This window comes from Microtus pennsylvanicus, chromosome 1 (assembly GCF_037038515.1).
Source record: "Microtus pennsylvanicus isolate mMicPen1 chromosome 1, mMicPen1.hap1, whole genome shotgun sequence".
Taxonomy (NCBI): domain Eukaryota; kingdom Metazoa; phylum Chordata; class Mammalia; order Rodentia; family Cricetidae; genus Microtus; species Microtus pennsylvanicus.
Window position 1 is genome coordinate 156,224,142 of NC_134579.1, and position 20,692 is coordinate 156,244,833.

The window sequence follows — 20,692 nt, forward strand, 5'->3', positions numbered from 1 at the left end:
GGGTTTTGTGAAGGGGGATAAATATGGAGCTATTTACATTGTTTTATATGAAGACAAATAGTTAGGCCAGCACAATTTGTTGGAGATGTTTTCTTTCTTTCTTTTTTTTCTGTTGTGTCTTTTTGACTTCTTCATCAAACATCAGGTTCCCATTGGAGTGTAGATTTATCTCTGGGTCTTCGATTTGACTCCATTGATCAATGTGTCTCTTTTTATGCCAAGACAACATTCATTTTTAACACATTATTTTTAATCTTGCTGTGAAGAAAGCCACAGTGTTATGTATCAAACAGACTCTTGAATATCAGTAGGTATTAAATGAATAACATTTCTTAGACATTCAAATATAAAATGTAAAAACAAGTATTTAGTATGAAGGGAGTGACAAAAATAATTCCTAAACTGCAGGAAATAGCAGATGACACATTTAGTCCAGTCATGTAAGACTTATAGTTATTGTGTCAGCTTCCCTTCAACACCTTGGTTCCACACTTAGGAGGTTAGGTAATTTCAGTATTCACCACACCACTGACCTTTAAGACACACACAGTCAGTCTCCAACTAATGAAAGTTTTACTGCTATTGAAAAGCATTTTTTTTTAAATTCCAGAAACAGATTCAGATCTTGCATTCTTTCCAGGTGCAGACAATACATATTTTTCCATTAAATTATTATTATTATGGTATGTGAAGATATTATATGGCATTATCTATGTGTGCTAAACAGAAAAATTAGACAATGTTTTATAGAAATAATATGGAAAAATGAGTAGCATAACTACTATAGTCTTTAAACGCTTCCAATGTTAGATTTCTTCATGATTTACCATGTCCTATATGCATGTATGATGAGAGAAGATTTTATCAGATTGTATTATCCACACCAGGGTATAGAGTATGTTCAGAACACATATCTCTTCAGTAGCTCATTTCAGAGCCCAGAAAGATTTCCTGTCCTTTGAATGAATTTCCACTGCATCTTTTTGTATCCTAGAAGAACATCCTTTCTAGGCATAAGCATTCACCAGACTGCGCTACTTTGCTTGGCTTGTTTCCCAAGTGGAAAACCATGGAGCTCACCTGACTCATTTTCTGTGAATGTTTGTGAGCTCAGAGTGTAGAGGAGATATCTCTCCAGCCAGACTTTGGAGGTGGGAGACAGTATCAGGCTGAGATATTGGACAGTGACTGAGATCTTTCCTCCATCCGGAACCACCATTTTGCAATTTTCATTTAATCTGAGGTGGAAGGGTCAACTCTGGTTTCCAGAGTTAAGAATTTTGTGAAACATTCCCAGTTTTTAATTACCAGAACAAATGCTGAGTGCCTTCATTGTATCTCCAAAATGACAGAGTCAATAGCATATGCTTCTATGTAAGGTATTAAGAATGTCAAATTCTTATATCCAGATGTTTTACAGAGGTAGGAGTGTCTCACTGCACTCCAGGCAAAGCTGTGTCAGTATACCCAAAATCAAGTAAATTATTGATATCCAAATTCTATGACTGTCAAATTTTAGAGCACACAGTAGAACAGTCAAACAGGAATTCAAGAATATCTAAGTATGGATGAAAGGAAAAACCTGCTGTCAAAATCTATACTACAAGCTACTAAACTCAGTTGTACAATGAAAATTACATGAGGAAAAGTGATATGCAAACGTGCTAGAAAGAGTTAAAATATCACCTTAGTCATGGCAAGAACACCAAAAAAGCCTTATTCCTAGAGGATAGAGGCTTACAGACATTCTCTATTATCTAAAGTCCTTGTCTTTTTCATATGTGCCATATGTGTGCTGGTACTCGCGAGGCTAGAAAACAGAACTGGGTCTTCTGGAATGGTGTTTATAGGCATTTTAAAGTCTCATGTGAGGACTGAAAATTCAACTCTGGTATTACAGAAGATCATTAGACATTCTAAACTATTATTCCATGTTGCCAAGACCCTTTTGCTTAAATACCACATAAGCCGGGGAGGGGGGGAGGGTTCCTTGTGTTAAAGTTTCAAAGTATGTCAGAATAACTTCCTTGTGGTGCTTTGAATAAGCAATGTCACAATAGGCTTGGGCATTTGGACATTTGATACCTAGGTGGTTGTGTTGTTTGAAGAATCTTGGGGAATGCAGCCTTGCTGAAGGAAATTTGCACTCAAGTTTACCTCACTTCCAGTTTTGTTCATTTTTAAATTTTGCTTAGGGCTTATGGTTCAAGAAGGGGTCTCTCAGCTTTCTGCTCTTGCTGGATGCTACCAGGTTCTGTCTTGCTTACCAACCACGATGGGCTCTGATTACTATGGAACTGGATGCACAAAATAATCAATATAATCTATTCATGATCATGGACTTGCATTAAAGAAATAGAAAATTAATAAATAAAGAAGTTAGTACCAAAAACGGGATTGTTGTGACAAAACAGATCATGATTGTGGTGAGATTGGAAGACTGGTAACTTGATTGAGTGCTATAAGCAGAACGTAATGGAACATTTTAGAAGTAGCCTGGGTCAACTCTTTAAGAAGCACAGTGAGAGTGAACTGGTACAGTCACTCATTCCAAAGTATTTAAGACTCTTCAGTACCAGAGTGAGGTCATGCAGCTTTGCATGTCACAATCTGAAACATGTAACGGTGAATGATTCACAGATGCCCGATTTAACTTTTTTAAAATTAATTTTCTTGTTCCTGCACTGTTTGTGAAAAGAGATATTGCCAATACAGGACACTATAAGGTGTTGATCTTTTTATTACAATGTAGTAACTCTATGAAATGGAATATATTATTGTGGGTCACTGATTTTTTTTACTGGCCTTTTCCATCAAGAAGATTAAAATCTTTGTCATTACCCATAACAACCCACTAAGTTGTGTGAGCTTATGTATGTTGTGAATATGTTTTATTACCATTGGTTAATAAAGAAGATGTTTGTGGCCAATGGCTTAACAGAATATAACCAGGTTGATATATATATATATATATATATATATATATATATATATATATATAGAGAGAGAGAGAGAGAGAGAGAGAGAGAGAGAGAGTAGGCAGAGTCAATGAGAAGCCATGCAGCTGCTTGCAGGAGACACACGCCTCTGCCAGAGCCCACCAGAACATTGTCTGAAAGTCACAGCAATGTGGCGATACACAGATTAACACACACACACACACACACACACACACGCACACACGCACACACACACACACACACACACACACACACACACACACACACATATATATCTGATTAGAGATATTTTTAGATAAACCGAGTTGCCTTAAAGAAGCAAAGAGCAGACCTGGGAACACTCATGCCTTTAACATGCTTGCCCTTCACAAGTTGCCCTTAGTAGTCTGTTTCTTGCAGGAGCTTCTCTGTATGGTCCCACCTGGCATGCTTCCATAATTACCAGTGAGGTTTTGAATTCACTCTCCTGACCAGTAAGTATGCTAGGCCTTCATATCGAGTGGTTTTAGCTGAAGTGAGGATCAGGGACTGAGCACATGAAAGTCAGATTCATCTGCTTCATCCCTTGGCTGAGTTTAAGCAGTGTCCTTTCCATGTAATAAGTCACAACCCGAGGTCAATAGGTCTCTGTGTTTCCAATTTTTTCTAATGATTCATTGGCTTTTAGGAAAGTCTGGGAACCAAAGACTTATAGGTGTGTCAAAAATGATGGTACTTCATACTTCTCTGTTGGCCTAAAACCCCACTAAGGTGGATACTTTGTGGATAGAAGGCAGATGTTGAACCTATAATTTTGTTTCTTCATTAATTGCTGAACATTGAATAAGCCTCATTTTCCTCACTAAATTTAATTGTAAAATTCTATATTCTCCATTCTGGGCTTTTAGATTGAGAAGGTAGCACTAGGTTATGCGATACATAATGTTGATTTAGTTTTTAAAAATGATATTTGCATAAATTCTTCTAGGATAGGGCTCTGTTCAGACTTTTTATCATTGCAGTCATGGTGACTATAACTTCTAGCATATTTCCATATCTGCACTTCTAATTTGCTAGCATTTGGTTGTATAAAGAATGCAACAATTTTTAGTGCAGATTATGACTTGTGCTTTTCCTTTTACTGATACTTCATTAGATATCTAAGAATTTCCCAGATGATATTGCTCTTATGCTGGGTGTGTTAAATTGCCATAACTTAGGTGTGAGAAAGTTATTAACTTAATTGTTGAGTAGAACTTTGTGAGGACTGGAGCCTAGTGAGACACCCTGACTTCCACACAAGTCTCTCATATGACAGACTGATATTTCCTACAACTTCCACATGAGTGGTGTCAGCCTCTGGGGATAGTGAAACAGTAAGAGCCTTGTTAAGCATGTTGTTTCTTTGGAGTCTCACAAGAAACTCATAATTGCTTTTGGTAATTATCATTCAAAAGTTTCAGAAAACTTTTTGACTCCTAAGGCCAGTTGCAACATTACCACTGCAAGTGAAATCAAAATTGCATTTCAGAAGGGACCTGAAGTCACAGAGTTACTGACTGCTCCAGGTTTCACTCTGCCTCCCAGTGTGGCCTGTAGTACAGTGATGTTCTACAGATGAGCCTCAGAGGAAAGAATCAGCTGAGAGTCTTTTTCTCTACGAAGTGATATTTACATTTAGCCTGAACAAAACAAGTACAGTGAGGGAATACACAGAAAGAGACAAGAATATTCCTTACAGATTTCCACAACTCCCACAGAGATAATGTGGACATGTCAGGGCATTCCCTTTATGTTCTTGCTTTCAATTACACCCACTTACCGAAGTTCAGGTATTTTTTTTCTAAAAGTACACTTTGTGAGAACTTTCTGCACTCTGCCCTATTCACAGTTCCCAGCTTTACACAGGCACCCTCCAGCCCAGCAGTAACTTAGTTTCTATGCCACACTCTCACATTACAAACAAGTTTCCATGTTGTATATATGAAAGCCTAAGCACATAGCTCATTTCATAGGTATAATTGTGTTTCCTTTTCTGGAATAATAACAAATAAATATATTTGATTCAAAGTTGCCTGTGGGATGAGGCAAATATTTGTACACTGTCTTTTTGCATTGTGACATTAATTTGGGACACCATGGCATATTATGAGAAAAACCTGTATGGAAGTTGAGTGTTTGAAATTGTGTCTGACATAGCAATGCTCACCTCAAATGTAGGTGACTATATTTGCACACAGCCTGTTATTCATGTGTTTCAAGTCTTCTCACTGCCCCCAAAAGACTTTTAAACCTGAACAGTTCTTTACCAAACATTCTTTATGGTTTTGTCTTGGCAATGAACAGAATGTCATTGTCTAGATCAAACACCTATGCAAATTACAGAAGGTATAAGAAAAGGATTATTATGGCAGGGTTATAACCATGATTCTTAGAATGTCACATTTGTTTGCAGTTTTCAATTTAGTTTTACAAAGCTTTTTAACACAATGGAAACATAAATATGAGTCAGGGAAAGTACTGTACAGTTGATGTGATCAGTGCAGCCAAACTGTGTGCTCCTGAGCAAAATCATGTCACTCAGAAGACAAACTATTAATTACTGGAAGTTTTCAAAGTGACTCCAGAATGAGAAATAGGAGTAGTTCACACATCTCAGTGTGCTGAAAAAATTCTTGTGCTTTCTATCAAGTGCATCATCACTTTCTTGTCTAAACTGAAGGCATCTTTGAAGGTATTGCCAGAGTCCTAGCCACTCTTAGATTGAAGAAATTATTAATGTATTTTTTCATTATCCTAGAGCTGGCCAGTTTTTTTTCTATCAACACAATTACTCATTGTTTTGATTGTGTTAAGCCATCTCAGCCAACATAGAAGTTCAGGTGGGAGAAACTAAAATATTCTGAGCTTCAGTGGTTCTTTGTTTTATCATGTATATGCTGATGAAGGTCAGTGTTTCTATGCTTGTGATTCATAAGTATCCCAGAAAACAAAGATTCAAGTCAGTTTTCTAAACAACCTCATAAAAAGCTCTCAATATGCATCCCCATTAATATTCATAGGTATTCATGTGTCCCTAGAATTACCAGCAATAGCTCACACATGTTCAATGAACTGTTTCAAGAACTCACATTCTGCTTTTGTGATATATAAATTTCAATTAAGCAAACATTTCAAAGTTGTAGGTTAACAGCTCAGCTGGTAAAATTAACAGAATCCATCTAGAATATCAAGAAACAATATATTACTGGATATAACAGTTCCAGGGAGTCAGACTTTGAAGCAGGGGGATTGCTGAATGTTTCTAATTAGCCTGGATTGCAGAGCAAACTCTTGCCTGAAATAACCTCTCAAAATAAGAAAAATAGATATCTTGAACTAGCTTTGTGATAATTCTAAGTAATTTCCCCATTAAGAGAGTTCTATTCTGTTATTGGTGGGACTGAAGGTGTTAGGGAATAGTTTCTCTGCATGTTAACTTTTAAAGGATTGGATCAATTCCTGGTGTTTTTTAGTGTCTTTGATTTTCTGATGCATTGCTTGCTTCATTAACATTACTGCGCAGGGCAATACTGTGTGAATATGAGTTGAGTCAGTGTACTGTTAATGGGTACATACCAGTAGCGACCACTTGTTTGAATCTATCACTTGCAAGTAAACTGTGAACTTGGTCTTTGAATGCAAAGATTTAAAAATGGTATGATTAATGTGCAGGCTTTTATCTAATTCAGTCACACAAGACATTTATTTTACAAAATATTTACAGCAGAGTGTCCATCATCATAAGTGTTTGAGATAACCTCTTCATTTTCCCTTTTATTAAAAAGAATTTTTTCCACATACAATATACCCTGATTATAGTTTACCCTCCCTCTACTCCTCCAAGTTCCTCCTCATCTCCTTTCCCATCTGAATACATTCCCTTATTATCTCTAATTAGAAAAGAATAGGCTTCTAAGATAACAAAATGTAACAAAATAAAATATAATAAGATAAAAAACTTTCCCATTGAATTTGGAAAAGAAAAACCAAAAGAAAAGAAAGATTCCCAAAAGAAGGCATAAGAATCAGAGATCCAGCTGGGTGGTGCTGGTGCACACTTTTAATCCCAGCACTCCAGAGGCAGAGGCAGGAGGATCTCTGTGAGTTTGGGGCCAGCTTGGTTTACAAGAGCTAGTTCCAGGACAGGCATCAAAGCTCTTGTCTCAAAAATAACAGCAGCAACAACAACAACAACAGCAAAGAATCAGAGATCTACTCCTTCACATATTCAGGATTCCTATAAAAATCCTAAACTTTAACCTATAATATATATGTAGATGACCAGGTGCAGATCAATGTTGCCCTATGCTTTCTGTCTCTGTGAGTTCATATGAGCTTTGCTCAGTTGATTTGAAGGATCTTGTACTCCTGGTGTCCTCCAGCTCCTCTGATTCTAATAGTCTTTCCGCCTCTTCTTCCTCACAATTCCCTGATCTCTGAGGATGGGTATTTGATGGAGATATCCCATTTAGAACTCTGTGTTCTACAGTCTCTCTTGCTATTTAATGTCTAGCTATGGGTCTCTTTATTTGTTTCCATAAGCTTCAAAAAGAAGCTTCTCTGATGATTATGAATAAGGAACAGATATAAGAGTATAGTAGAATACCACTAAGAAAATTTTCTTTTTACTCTTCTTTTTAGACCAGTAGTATTTTGTAGTAATTTTTATCCCAGGTCCTTGGGATATCTGGTCTTTGCCTGGGTTGGTGTTTACAGTTATCTTTTGGTAACCTGCAGAGTTTCTTCCATAACAAAAATACTTGAACATAGGGGTGAAGCTTCTATGCAGCACCAGTTCTACTTATCCATGTTCAATGACTGTGGTAGGTGTTGTCTTCAGCAATGATGACTTTCTGTCAGTTTGTGGGAAGCAACCTGTTATTTTGGCAATTTTGTTAGTAATTATTTTTTTAAATTTATTTATTAAAAATTTCCAACTCCTCCCATCCTCCCATTTCCCTCCCCCTCCCCCCATCGCTCTCCAGTCCTAAAAGAAGTCAGGGTGCCCTGCCCTGTGGGAAGTCCAAGGCCCTCCCCCATCCATCCTGGTCTAGGAAGGTGTTCATCCAAACAGACCAGGCTCCCAAAAAGCCAGTGCACGCAGTAGAATCAAATCCCAATGCCATTATAATTGGCTTCTCAATCCGCGCTCATTGTCAACCACATTCAGAGAGTCCGGTTTGATCACATGCTCGTTCAGACTCAGTCCAGCTGGCCTTGGTGAGCTCCCATTAGATCAATCCCACTGTCTTTGTGGGTAGACGCACCCCTTGCAGTCCTGACTTCCTTGTTCATGTTCTCCCTTGATGGGGGACAGTCTTCTGTTTTGTGTTAAGTTCATTGGTTAAATAAAGAGACTGCCTTGGCCCTTTGATATGACAAAAAATTAGGAAGGCAGAGTAGACAGAACAGAATGCTGGGAGAAAGAAGCCAAGTCAGGCAGTCGCCATGATCCTCCCACTCCAGACAGACGCAGGTTAAGATCTTTCCTGGTAAGCCAGCTCGTGGTCCTACACAGAATATTAGAAATGGGTTAGATCAGTATGTAAGAGCTAGCCAATAAGAGGTTAAAACTAATGGGCCAAGCAGTGTTTAAAAGAATACAGTTTCCATGTAATTATTTTGGGTAAAGCTAGCCTGGTGGCGGGACGCAGCCTGCTGCTCCTATTACAACACTCCCTCCTTCTGCTCTTCATCTGGGCCTTGGGAGCTCAGTCCAGTGCTCCAACGTGGGTCTTTGTCTCTATCTCCATCCATTGCCAGATGAAAGTTCTATGGTGATATGCAAGATATTCATCAGTGTGGCTATGGGAGAAGGCCAGTTCAGGCACCCTCTCCTCTGATGCCAAGGACCTAGCTGGCGAAATCTCCTTGGACACCTGGGAACCCCTCTAGAGCCAAGTCTCTGGCCAACTGTAATATGGCTCCCTTAGTTAAGATATCTTTTCCTTGCTCCCATATGCACCCTTCCTCCATCTCAACCATCCCATTCCCCCAAGCTCTCCTCAATCCTTCCCTTCTCCCTTCTTGCTCCCTGCCTTCTCTCCTTCCCTCCAACCCACCCCATCTCCATGCTCCCAACTTTTGCCCAGCGATCTTGTATACTTCTAATATCCAGGAGGATAAATATGTTTTTCTTTGGGTTCACCTTCTTATTTAGCTTCTCTAGGATCACGAATTATAGGCTTAATGTCCTTTTTTTATGGCTAGAATCCACTTATGAGTGAGTACATACCATATTCCTCTTTTTGGGTCTGACTTATCTCACTCAGTAAAGTGTTTTCTATTTCTATCCATTTGTATGCAAAATTCAAGATGTCATTGTTTTTTACCGCTGAGCTCTAACGTGTATATATGACACACCTTCTTTATTTATTCTTCTATTGAGGGGAACCTAGGTTGTTTCCAGGCTCTGGCTATTACAAATAGTGTTGGCTATGAACATAGTTGAAGACATACTTTTGTAGTATGATTGGGCATCTCTTGGGTATATTCCCAAGAGTGGAATTGCGAGATCCTGAGGTAGTTTGGCTCCCAATTTCCTGAGAAACTGCCACACTGATTTCCACAGTACTTGTACAAGTTTGCATTCCCACCAACAATGAATGACATGCACAAAATTCAAGTCCAGATGGATTAAAGACCTCAATATTAATCTGAATACACTGAACCTGATAGAAGAGAAATTGGGAAGTAGTCTGCAACACATGGGCACAGGAGACCACTTCCTATGTAGAACCCCAGTAGCACAAATAATAAGAGCAACAATGAATAAATGGGACCTCCTGAAACTGAGAAGCTTCTGTAATGCAAAGGACACTGTCATTAAGACAAAAAGTCAACATACTGAATGGGAGAAGATCTTCACCAACCCCGCATCAGACAAAGGTCTTATCTCCTAAATATATAAAGAATTCAAGAAACTAGACATTAAAACTCTAATTAACCCAATTAAAAAATGGAGTACTGAATTGAACAGAGAATTCTCAACAGACGAATTTCAAATGGCCAAAAGACACTTAAGGTCATGCTCAACCTCCTTACCAATCAGGGAAATGCAAATCAAAACAACTTTGAGATACCATCTTACACCTGTCAGAATGGCTAAAGTCAAAAACACCAATGATAGCCTTTGCTGGAGAGGTTGTGGAGTAAGGGGCACACTCATCCATTGTTAATGGGAATGCAAACTTAGTAATTATTTTTGAAGACTTATTTTCCTCACATGTCAGAGGATAGATGCAAATGTGTGTGTCTGCTCCAGCCACTGCATAACTGAGACTGGAATGGTAGTAGACAGGAATATGTTGCCATGAAAGCATTTATGTTTTCTTTCATATTCTTAGTAGTCATAATTTTCAGAGAATGGACCATTATGATAAATATGTGTATGTACCTTTTAAGTATTAAGCAATTCATTAAATCATTTAATGCTAAAATTTTACTACTACTGTCACACTGATACCTGAGGCTGGGTGTCTCTGCAGTTGAGTTGTACCATAATATTTGTCTCACCCTGGAGAGGTCAACAACATGCCAGTTTTTCAGTTCTTAAGTCTGTGGTCCTTATCATCCCCAGTCTGGTTACAAAACCCTGGAAAACTCTGGAGAGTTACTATTGGAAGTTTTGAAAAAAAGCCTATTAGTCCATTATGCAGTGTCTAGAGAGATGGGACACTGATATGGTAAATACTTTGATGGTTGCATAAAATATTACTAAAAATTACCATTTCAACAAGATGATGTCAGTTTGCTGAAAAATTCTTCACTTGTTGAGTGTAGTAATAGAAAACACCTGTTTTGTGGGTAGAATACATCTAAATTAAAGAAAAAAATTTTTGCGGTAAGATAGTAGATGGCCAAAGAAGAGACCTTTTATAGCATTTGATGTGGTTCATAGACATCATAGTTGAATAGGACTGTTGGTGGCCTCTGTCCTTTGGAGCTTGCACAAACAGAAGCCTTATCAGAAAATACAACCTAAACATTTTTGCTACAGTGATACTGGCAGCAGCAAGTTAGGAAGAGTTCTCATATCTGAGACGGTGGAGGACAATATACAGCAAAAAGACAAGACTGCATTTCCAGATTACAGAAGAGCTCAAGAGTCTTGCCAGTGATTAAATGCCAAGGTTCCTCATGAAAGGATCCACCTGCTCATATGACACACTAGTTAAATTCCTTCATGCCAAAACGTCTAGAAACTCTTCCAAGTAGTGATATTGTCTGGGGATCCAGTTCAATTCCTGAGTCAGAGCAGGTGTTCATCTTTAAACCATATCAGTAAATTAAATGAGTTTTGTTTTAAGAGATTGAAATGGGGATTGAAGAAAAATGAGCAGAAGAAAATGAAACGAGCTAAGGGAGAAAATAAGGAAGAGTGAATTAATGGAGACTAGGGAAAATGTCTATGTCTATATAGACATGGAATATGAGTCAGGGGCAGGGGTATGTGTTGTGGTCAATCAAAGTTGAGTGATAACCAAAAGTTGTATACTGTGACATTCAAGTTTGTTAGGCCACGAGCATAGGGAATGGTCTAACATTGCAATTAGGCCTTGGTATAAGTCAAAAAAGAAGGCAGACAGAGATGTTGGTTGGTGGTGTTTATGGGATTGGCTGAAGTGTTTAAAATAGGGAAAACTTCCTCACAAAAAATGACAGAATAGGCCTGGAGGGATGGCTCAGCCGTTAAAGGCTAGGCTCACAACCAAAAATATAAAAAATGACAGAATAGGAGGTGCAGAGAAAACTAGAAGGGCTACGGGAGTCATGGATGATGTGGGTATTTGAACTTCTAGAAGTTTGTGTCTAGACAGATTGTCTATGGAGGTCTGTGTCCCCCATCAAGGATGCACATGTGAAGTTACCCTGTGTAGAAGCTGTTGAGGCTGCCATCGGTCTTTTGCCATGGCACAGATGCTCTAAGGGCTCGCAGTAGGAGGTTGTATTAGTTATTTTTTCACTGTTAAAAAATACCATCACCAAAAGTGACAGAAGGGAAAGCACTTATTTTAGCATTTGGTTTCAGAGGTAAAGAATCCATTATTATTGGAAAAGTGCTGCAAGAATTAGGAAAAGAAGGGAGGTGGAAACAGAAAGCTATTTTAGTCACATACAGGGATCACATTAATCAACATACAGGGAGCTTAAAAATAGAATAGTTTTTAGGGTGTGGCTATATAATTCACAAAGCCTGTCCGCACTAGTGTATTTCCATCAAGGAAATCCAAAAACAACTAAGAGATCATTAATAGCCTTAAGCAGAACAAATAACTGGGAAACAAACACCAAGATATACTAGATGATATCTTTTATTCATATTACAACACTTTACTTCTGTTTTGGCAATTCATAGAATCCTCATGCTGCAAAACTCATTTAGGCCAACTCGAAAAGTTCTCATAATATTTTACAGTGTCAACACTGTTGTTATGTCATATGTCCACAATCTCTTCTACAACTCAAGGGACTCTTTTAAGTTTGAGCCTTTGTAAAATCAAACTATTAATGAGTTACATCTAACATTAAATAGTACAGAATATGCATTTACATCCTCCCTAAAAAAGAAGGAATGAGGGGATACTAAGGAAACATGACCAAATGAAGAGGGAAAGCCAGCAGTCTCAATATTACATACTATACAGCTCCATGTCCACTAATTGGGGCCTCATTTTATGGGCTTATATGTTTCCACCAACCCAACTTTATGCCTGAAATATGTACATCCTTTCCAATTAATTTCAATTTCTGTATATGACTCTTTTGACAGATGTTTCATGCTCTGGCAATATTCAACTTTTTGGGTCTCTAATGTAGCACAGACTTCACCTACACTGCTTCACACAATGACTTCTGAGGACCTCCTTGTAAGCACTGTGGCCCTGCCACATGTTGTCTAGCCACAGCTACTCTTGGAAATTGTGGGAGAATTTGTGATTCCCTTTATCATTTTTGCTTCTTATTCCCCAAACCAGTACTCTGTGAAAGGCATGGAAAAATAGCGCACAAATATATGAGACTGTGGTCGGAATTTTTAAACCTCCACATATTGGTGACTCAGACTTCTGAGCCTCCTGATAGAAATGGTCATTTATAAACTGTGTCTCAAGTGACACCCATTATTTATTATGATCAATGTAATGTAATAAAATATTTCGAAAAGCCTGTGCGACAGGGATAGGATGCCTTCCCCTCTCTTAAGATTGCAGGGGGTTGGGAGGGAGAGTGTGTGGAGGGAGGAGGGGAGGAAGTGGGAATTTGGATTGGTATTTTTTTAAGTAACAAAATAAAATAATAATAAAGAAAAAAGAAAAGCCTGTGCTATTAATTCACTTTTGTCATGCAGGGTCTTCCAGAAGGACCCTTTGAATCCTTCACTTAATTTATTTCGGACTGTGATATCTATAGTTTAAGGTGCTCACACTGACATAAACAGATTTCAAGTATTTTGTTATGGAGTACTGTTATATCAACTGGCTTTTCTCACAAACTATACTCCTTGAAGCCTCTCTCCATTGTCAGATAGTGTGAGGAACTAACAGATAACACCTGATGTGAAGGTGTAGTCATAAATGGCTTTATACTTTCTCTTTCCTTGGCTGTATGGGAATCACAAACACCTTGTCTGCAAACCTGTACAACGGGGGGTATTTATCTTGTACTTATAGAACCTGACACTTTCATCAGAAACCTTAAAGCATGTGGTCCATTTTGTCTGACCTGCTGCAAAAGATGCAACTCATGTCTAGTACTATTAACTAGGATAAAAGTTTGTGGCAGGCTAGATCATAGGCCCCAAGTATAATTTAATACTGTAATTATGTTAAGTGAATATGCTATTGTCTCACAAAGTATATTTATAACTATAGATTATTGTATCTCTCAACCCTCATCAGAGAAGTTTTTTTTGGTAGTAGATAATTTATAGACAGACCCAGAACCTGCCAGTAGATAATGCGAGACTGTGAAATATTTAACTCTAAATGGGAAATCATCACATTTTCTCTTCAAAGACTCAAGGATTTTATTTTAAAAGAGGAACAGAAAGACTGTGGAATTTGGAGTTAGTGAATGTTTGTAGTGAATTGTAAGGGAGGATCTGGGGATATATTAGACCAAATGATATTATTTGCTTCCATGAAATTCTGAAATAGCAAAGCATTTTAAAGACCACAGATATATGCTTGTTATTAAATGTTTACATTGATTGTCATTAAATAGTAGGCCCTGTGATTGATAAACCCACTGAGAACTGCATTGGTCTTTTGTGACTGTTGACTGAGTTTGCCCCTTTCTCCAAATGATAGATAAAGGTCAGTTTGTTCTATGAATATTAGAAGATGTTTCAGTCAGTTTTACTCTCACTTGCCCTGTTTCTCCCAAACCATCATTAGTACCTAATGATACTATTCTCTTTTTTGTCATTAATAATAATGCTATTTTATTTAATCTTTGAAAATTTCTTACATATGTATAATGTATCCCAAGCATATCATCCCTCACTCCCTTCAATTTCCTCTAGAATTCCTCCAAACACATCTCATTCCCAACTTTCTTTCTTTCTTTCTTTCTTTCTTTCTTTCTTTCTTTCTTTCTTTCTTTCTTTCTTTCTTCCTACCTATTAGTCATATTATTTTGGATGTTATGGGTAGCCTAACAATACCCAGCTTTATTTATTTATTTTTATTTTATTACTTTAAAAAATACCAATTCAAATTCCCACTCCCTCCCTTCTTTTGATTTTCTCCCCACCCCTCCCACCCCACCCCCTCTAATCCTAAGAGAGGGCAAGGCACTTTGCCTTGTGGAAAGTCCAGTGTCCTCCACACTATATCTAGGCTGAGCAAGGTATACATCCAAAGAGAATAGGATTCCCAAAATCCAGTACATGCAGTAGAGACAAATCCCAGTGCCACTTTCATTGGCCCCTCAGTCTGCCCCAACTATCAACCACATTCAGAGGGAATAGTTTGGTCCTATGCTTGTTCATTCCCAGTCCAGCTGGAGTTGGTGAGCTCTTATTAGCTCAGGTAAACTGTCTCAGTGAATTAAACCCTCATGGTCTTGACCTCTCTGCTCATATTCTCATTTCTTCCACTCTTCAACTGGACCTTGGGAGATCAGTCCAGTGCTCCGATGTGGATCTCTGCCTCTGTTTCCATTGGTTGTTGAACAAAGGTTATATGGTGATAATTTAAGATAATCATCAGTCTGATTAAAGGGCAAGGCCAGTTCAGGCACTCTCTCCTCTATTTCTTAGGGTCTTAGATGGAGTTATTGTTGTGGATTCCTGGGAACTTTTCTAGAGCCAGGTTTCTTGCTAACCCCAAAATGGCTCCCTCAATCAAGATGTCTCTTTCCTTGCTCTGATATCTGTCCTTCTTCCATCTTGACTATCCCATTCCCTCAAGTTCTCCTTAACCCTTCCCTTCTCACCTTCCTTCTACCCATGCCCCCATACTCCCAATTTTGTCAGGCGATCTTGTCTGTTTCCAATTTCTGGGTGGGTATATATATATATATATATATATATATATATATATGTTTTTCTTTGGGTTCACCTTATTACTTAGCTTCTCAGACATTCACTCCTTGTGGTAGAGTCAGGGCCATGGTCTCCAGTCACCCGGGATGTCACTTTGCCAGGAGCTTTCTTGGCACTCCAGGAGGTCACTCTGCAATCCTGCAGCTTATTCAGGCCTGCTCCCACAGAAGTCACTTGCTTGAGCCTGGTCTCACAGAGGTTACTGACTTGGGCTTGCTCCTGTGGAGGTCACTGGCTCAGGCCTGGTCACCCAGAGGTGTTTGGCTTTGGCTTGCTTTCGTGGAGGTCACTGGCTCAGGCTTGCTCCTGCAGAGTTTGCTGGGCTTGGGCCTGCTCTGATGGAGTTTGCTAGCCTGTACTTGGTAACACAGAGGTTGCTGGCTCAGATCTGCTTCCCTGTAGGTCACTTTCTGGGGCCTGCTCCCACAGAGGTTGCTGGCTCATGCTTGTCTCACAGAGGTCACTGGCTTAGGCCTCTGCCCTCAGAGTTTGCACTCTCTTACCTGCTCCTGTAGAAGTTGCTGGCTCAGGCTAAAAGTCCAACTCTCAAAGTCTTACTAACTTATTGTTTCCCTACTCAATTATATAGCCAGAATACTATTTCACAAGCATAACAGGAGGTTACAAAAACAATTTCTCACAAAGTTGCTAGAAGACTTATTTCCTAGATTATACTAGATCTCGATGAGTCCACAGATCTGGCTAGTATAGAATGCCTGAGGGGTTTAAAATGGCCAATGTAGTTTTAACAGTGAGCATTGGTGTAGTTTACTTAAGACATTTGTTTTTAATTTAAAATGGCCAGGATAGCCGGGCGGTGGTGGTGCACGCCTTTAATCCCAGCACTCGGGAGGCAGAGGCAGGCGGATCTCTGTGAGTTCGAGACCAGCCTGGTCTACAAGAGCTAGTTCCAGGACAGGCTCCAAAACCCCAGAGAAACCCTGTCTCGAAAAATCAAAAAACAAACAAACAAACAAACAAACAAAAAGGCCAGTATAGCTTTTCAGGATGCTTAACTAATAGGACTAAATACAGTTAGGGGTGAAAATAGAGTCAAATCAACCCAGTCTGCAAGATCTGAGCTTATTTAGAGGAAGTGCTTACCATTAAGATTTTGTAGTGTATATTTATTGTTACTTCCACATGGCTAGTGCTTGCAGCAATACCCCATGGAGAGGAGGATCCTTCTAATCTTTACAGAACCTCACAAGCAATCCATATTGTTGATGTCTTTAGCCTTGCACACCAGAGCAGACCCTGTTTCTCACAAACCTACCTATACTCCATGCTTTATCTTTAATACAAGATACTAGTGAAAATTTGTAGTATTTGTAGTATAGCAGGGCTGTATATCTTCTGCTTCAAATGCAGAAAGACTCAGACTTTGGGGAAGATGTTATAGCTCTATATGTTGTATGTTATAGTAGCTGATAACTGTGTCTGAGACCTAACAAAGTGTGAGAAACAGAAGCTATGAGTACAGAGATATGACTAGTGTCTTCAGAAGATACCTCAAGTGGATGGTCACAACATTGGGGTGGAACAATGGTGTCTTGCCCGGGTCATTATTTTTCAAAATCTCAACTGAACAATATGCTTGGATAGACTTTGGGAGATCACAGCAATGATAGGATTACTCTCTATCAATTTATATTTGTTGTGTTGTTATTGTCTCCTGTTCTGACAGTGTTTGAGTCATTCTCCTGCATCAAGTTCCAGTGCCTGCAGCTACGGTGCCTGTAAATGGTCAATCTGAGATTGAGGAGACAGCAAGGATCTAAAGCAGTGTGGCTACATATCGTATTCTCATATACATTATCCTGCATTTCTGCTCAGAAACAGGGATATGACCAGTATGCATCACTCTTGCAGCTTTAAACAATTTTATTGGAATATATTCATTGTTTGATGTAGTGGGATTTTCTGTCTGTGGCCATTTTTAAATGGCCATGTCCTCTGATCCCAGAGTGCAATGAGCGTTACTGACATCACATCAGCCTGTTTTGTCCTCAGTGTTCCCACCATGTAATGTAGATTTAGTTTTCTTTTCCATAATCTGAATAGTTTGGATCATTTTACAAATTTTTGATAATCTAGTTCAGTAAATTTTAATCATATTTTCTCTCTTTCTTTATAATACCCAATATTCTTGAATGTGTGACTTTCAACTCTATTGTTGGCAACATACCAGGGGCTACAGTATTAATGAGAATTCATTTCTCCTCTCCCAGAAGCTACAAATTACCAATATCTCCTGAGATAGAGATAATATGCCATATGTATCACCACACTCTATGTTAGAATTTTTTTCTGACTTGAGACTGCATGGTTTTTTTCCATGATGTCACAACAATTGTGAGTTCATGTTTAAAATTGTCCTTCTGTATGTGGTAAATGCTATTTTGTTATAGCCATTCACCACCTCTGGTTCTTATATATTTTCTCTGTTATCTTTCCCTATGTGCTCTGAGCCTTGGTGGTAGAGGGTATGATGTAGATGTATTTTTTAGGGCTACATATTCTTAGTCTCTACCCTGTGTACCTTGACCATTGATGAGTCTTTGTTAGTTAATTGTTATCTACTCTAAAACAAAGGTTCTCTGAGAAGAACTAGAGATGCACTAATTCATGAATATAATAATAATTAATTAGGAGTAAATCTAACAGTTTTTCCATTTAGCAGAGTAGTAGTAGGTCCTTGCATAGGTTTTATGACATATATTTAGAGGATATTATGCATAGCAGAAGAAGGAATTGTGCAAAAGCATCTATATTACATATGTATAGATGCAGAGCAAAAGGGAAGAAAGACATGAATGACATATAATGGAACTTTCATAGGCTTTCAGACATTTTACATCTGCAACAAAACCAATATAAGTATCTATTTCTGTGGCCCATGATGTCTGCTATTTTCTCCTTGGCACTTTTCACACACTCAATCCCTCTGTTGTACCCTGATTCAGCTTTTTTTTGTGCTTACTATTGTTATATCACTTGTCCATCATCTTCTTATAGACTCCCTTTCTTTGACTGATATTGTCTGAATATGATTATTCCCAAAAGATAAACATCTTGAATGCTGAGGCAGCAATATTTTATTATATAATAGAAATCTCAAAAAGAAGGGTCCAGCTAGAAGTGAGTCATGATTCTGAGTCCTTTTGGCTTAAACTATTGGCGCCTAATAATTTTCAGATCTCTTAACTTTTCCAGTAACCTGCGAATAAAGCCTTGCTTCTCTGCAATGTCTTATCTTTCCAGACCCCAAATATCTGCTGCTCATTTTCACTCTCTAATCTCTTCTGCCATGTTCAGGTTTTTGCTTCTGTTGTCACAAACATTGCTGGGGATATGGATGCTGATGGAAAACCCAAGGACTTGACTGTTCTTCATGCTACCGGCTCAGTCTTCTCTACCTTCTCTCATAATAAAGAACAAAAGGAGACAGCATCTTTTTCTTAGTGCAGTGTTACACATCATTGGTGATGCAGGAAATCAGGAGAAAAACTTCTTTAACTATCTGAAAAAGAGTTTTGGATAGATTGCTTCATACATAGAAGAGGGATATGATATGCTTATTTTCAGATTGTGAATCTGTAATCATAAGCATTACATTTACTGTTTTCAGTCACAGGCTTCACTGAATACATGTGAGAGGTGTTATTCCTTCTTTCAGACCTGGTTGAGTATAGCTATAACCAGGCTCAGAACTGATTGGAGCTGGTAGCTTTGGAATAGCTGCAGGCAAAGTAATTAGGACATTGTGAAAGGCACCAATTTTGGGACACTGGTGTCCAGGAGCATTTGTAAGCTAAGCAAAGCTTCCTGTGGTGAAAGGTCATAGCCTTACCAGCAGTTGTGACAGCAGAGTTTTATTCCTTTGGAGTGTAGTTTCTTTAGGATGTCCATAAAACATCTACAACAGTTGTAATATTCCATACATGTATACAGGATGCAATGTTTAGTATATTATGTATCATCAGTTCACCTGATGGCAAAAGATGGCATATTGACAAAATATTGAACAGCTTTTTCTCAAGGCAGCATGTCAGAAGAAAAGGCTGAGAAAAGTAGAAACTAAGGATCCAAAAGACCTAGTTACCAACAGTTTAGATAGTGTTGGATACATGCTCCATGAACTGAAGAACTTTGAAAATCTTTTAAGATTTACCTTGGAAAGACAAGTGACTTTACCCCCAAACCATTCTTTGTTATTTGCAAAATATTGTGAAAAACCTACAATTTACGTGGTCATAATGACATTGGGAACTTTGTATCCTTTATGCAGATAAAGCAGGGCCTGGACACAGTAGAGTTCTGTCTCTTAAGAATGAAAAAGCTCATAGTAGGAAAACACAGAGTTAAAAGTATTGTAATGTTCACCAGTCATGGATTGTTACTATACAGTAGAGCAGTACAGTCATGTAAGATTGCAGAGCAGGTATAAAAAGCCAGAAAGGTGGAAACACGAACCAGGATATTCTGGGTGACTCTGGACTCAATGGATCTTCTGTGGGAAACATGAGTTCTGAGGATGTGTTGGACTCATTGCTTATGCCTGTACAGATTAACAATCGTTGATCTGCTTGAGGAGGTGATGAGGACAGAAAACAGAAGTTCTGGAAATACAAAGAAAGCTGTATATAAGGACACTGTGACTTTGTCATGATCTACAGCAGCCTGGTGTTCAAATTTTGTCTCTTTTTTATGTTTTTCCTATTAAATTTTAGGGATACATTTACCATTATGTAAAACACCAAGCACACAAAAATATACAGGTCAATGTCCGTTGGAGACTTGTCTTTAATATTCTTCCAACAGGAGTTTCTAGGGCTGATGGTAACGACCTGGAAGACACTCAAGACGAATGCTCCTGAAGACTCTAAGAACATATAGAAAATGTGATAGCTCCAATCACTGAAAAATGGATTTAAATCAAAAGCTGCCATTGTATGAAGCAATTTTTAAAAGAGAATGACCAAGGAGTTGACCATGATTAGGTATATAAGAATCAAATTCATGGGCTTTAACTTCTTATTGTTTTGGTTGAAGACTAGATAGTCAAAAAGAAGGGAAAAGTTTCCCAATAATCCCATTATATTTCGTGATACGAATAATAAGCCTATTGTTAAATTCCTGGAGTTCATTTTGTCAATGAACA

The 20,692-nt window shown here is 38.4% G+C and overlaps 1 protein-coding gene across 1 annotated transcript in view; it reads left to right on the top strand.

Moving 5' to 3' along the window:
- LOC142832944 (uncharacterized) overlaps positions 1 to 20,692 on the top strand; it is a 776,034-nt gene that overhangs the window by 196,756 nt on the left and 558,586 nt on the right. The gene's annotated exons all lie outside the window — the stretch shown is intronic.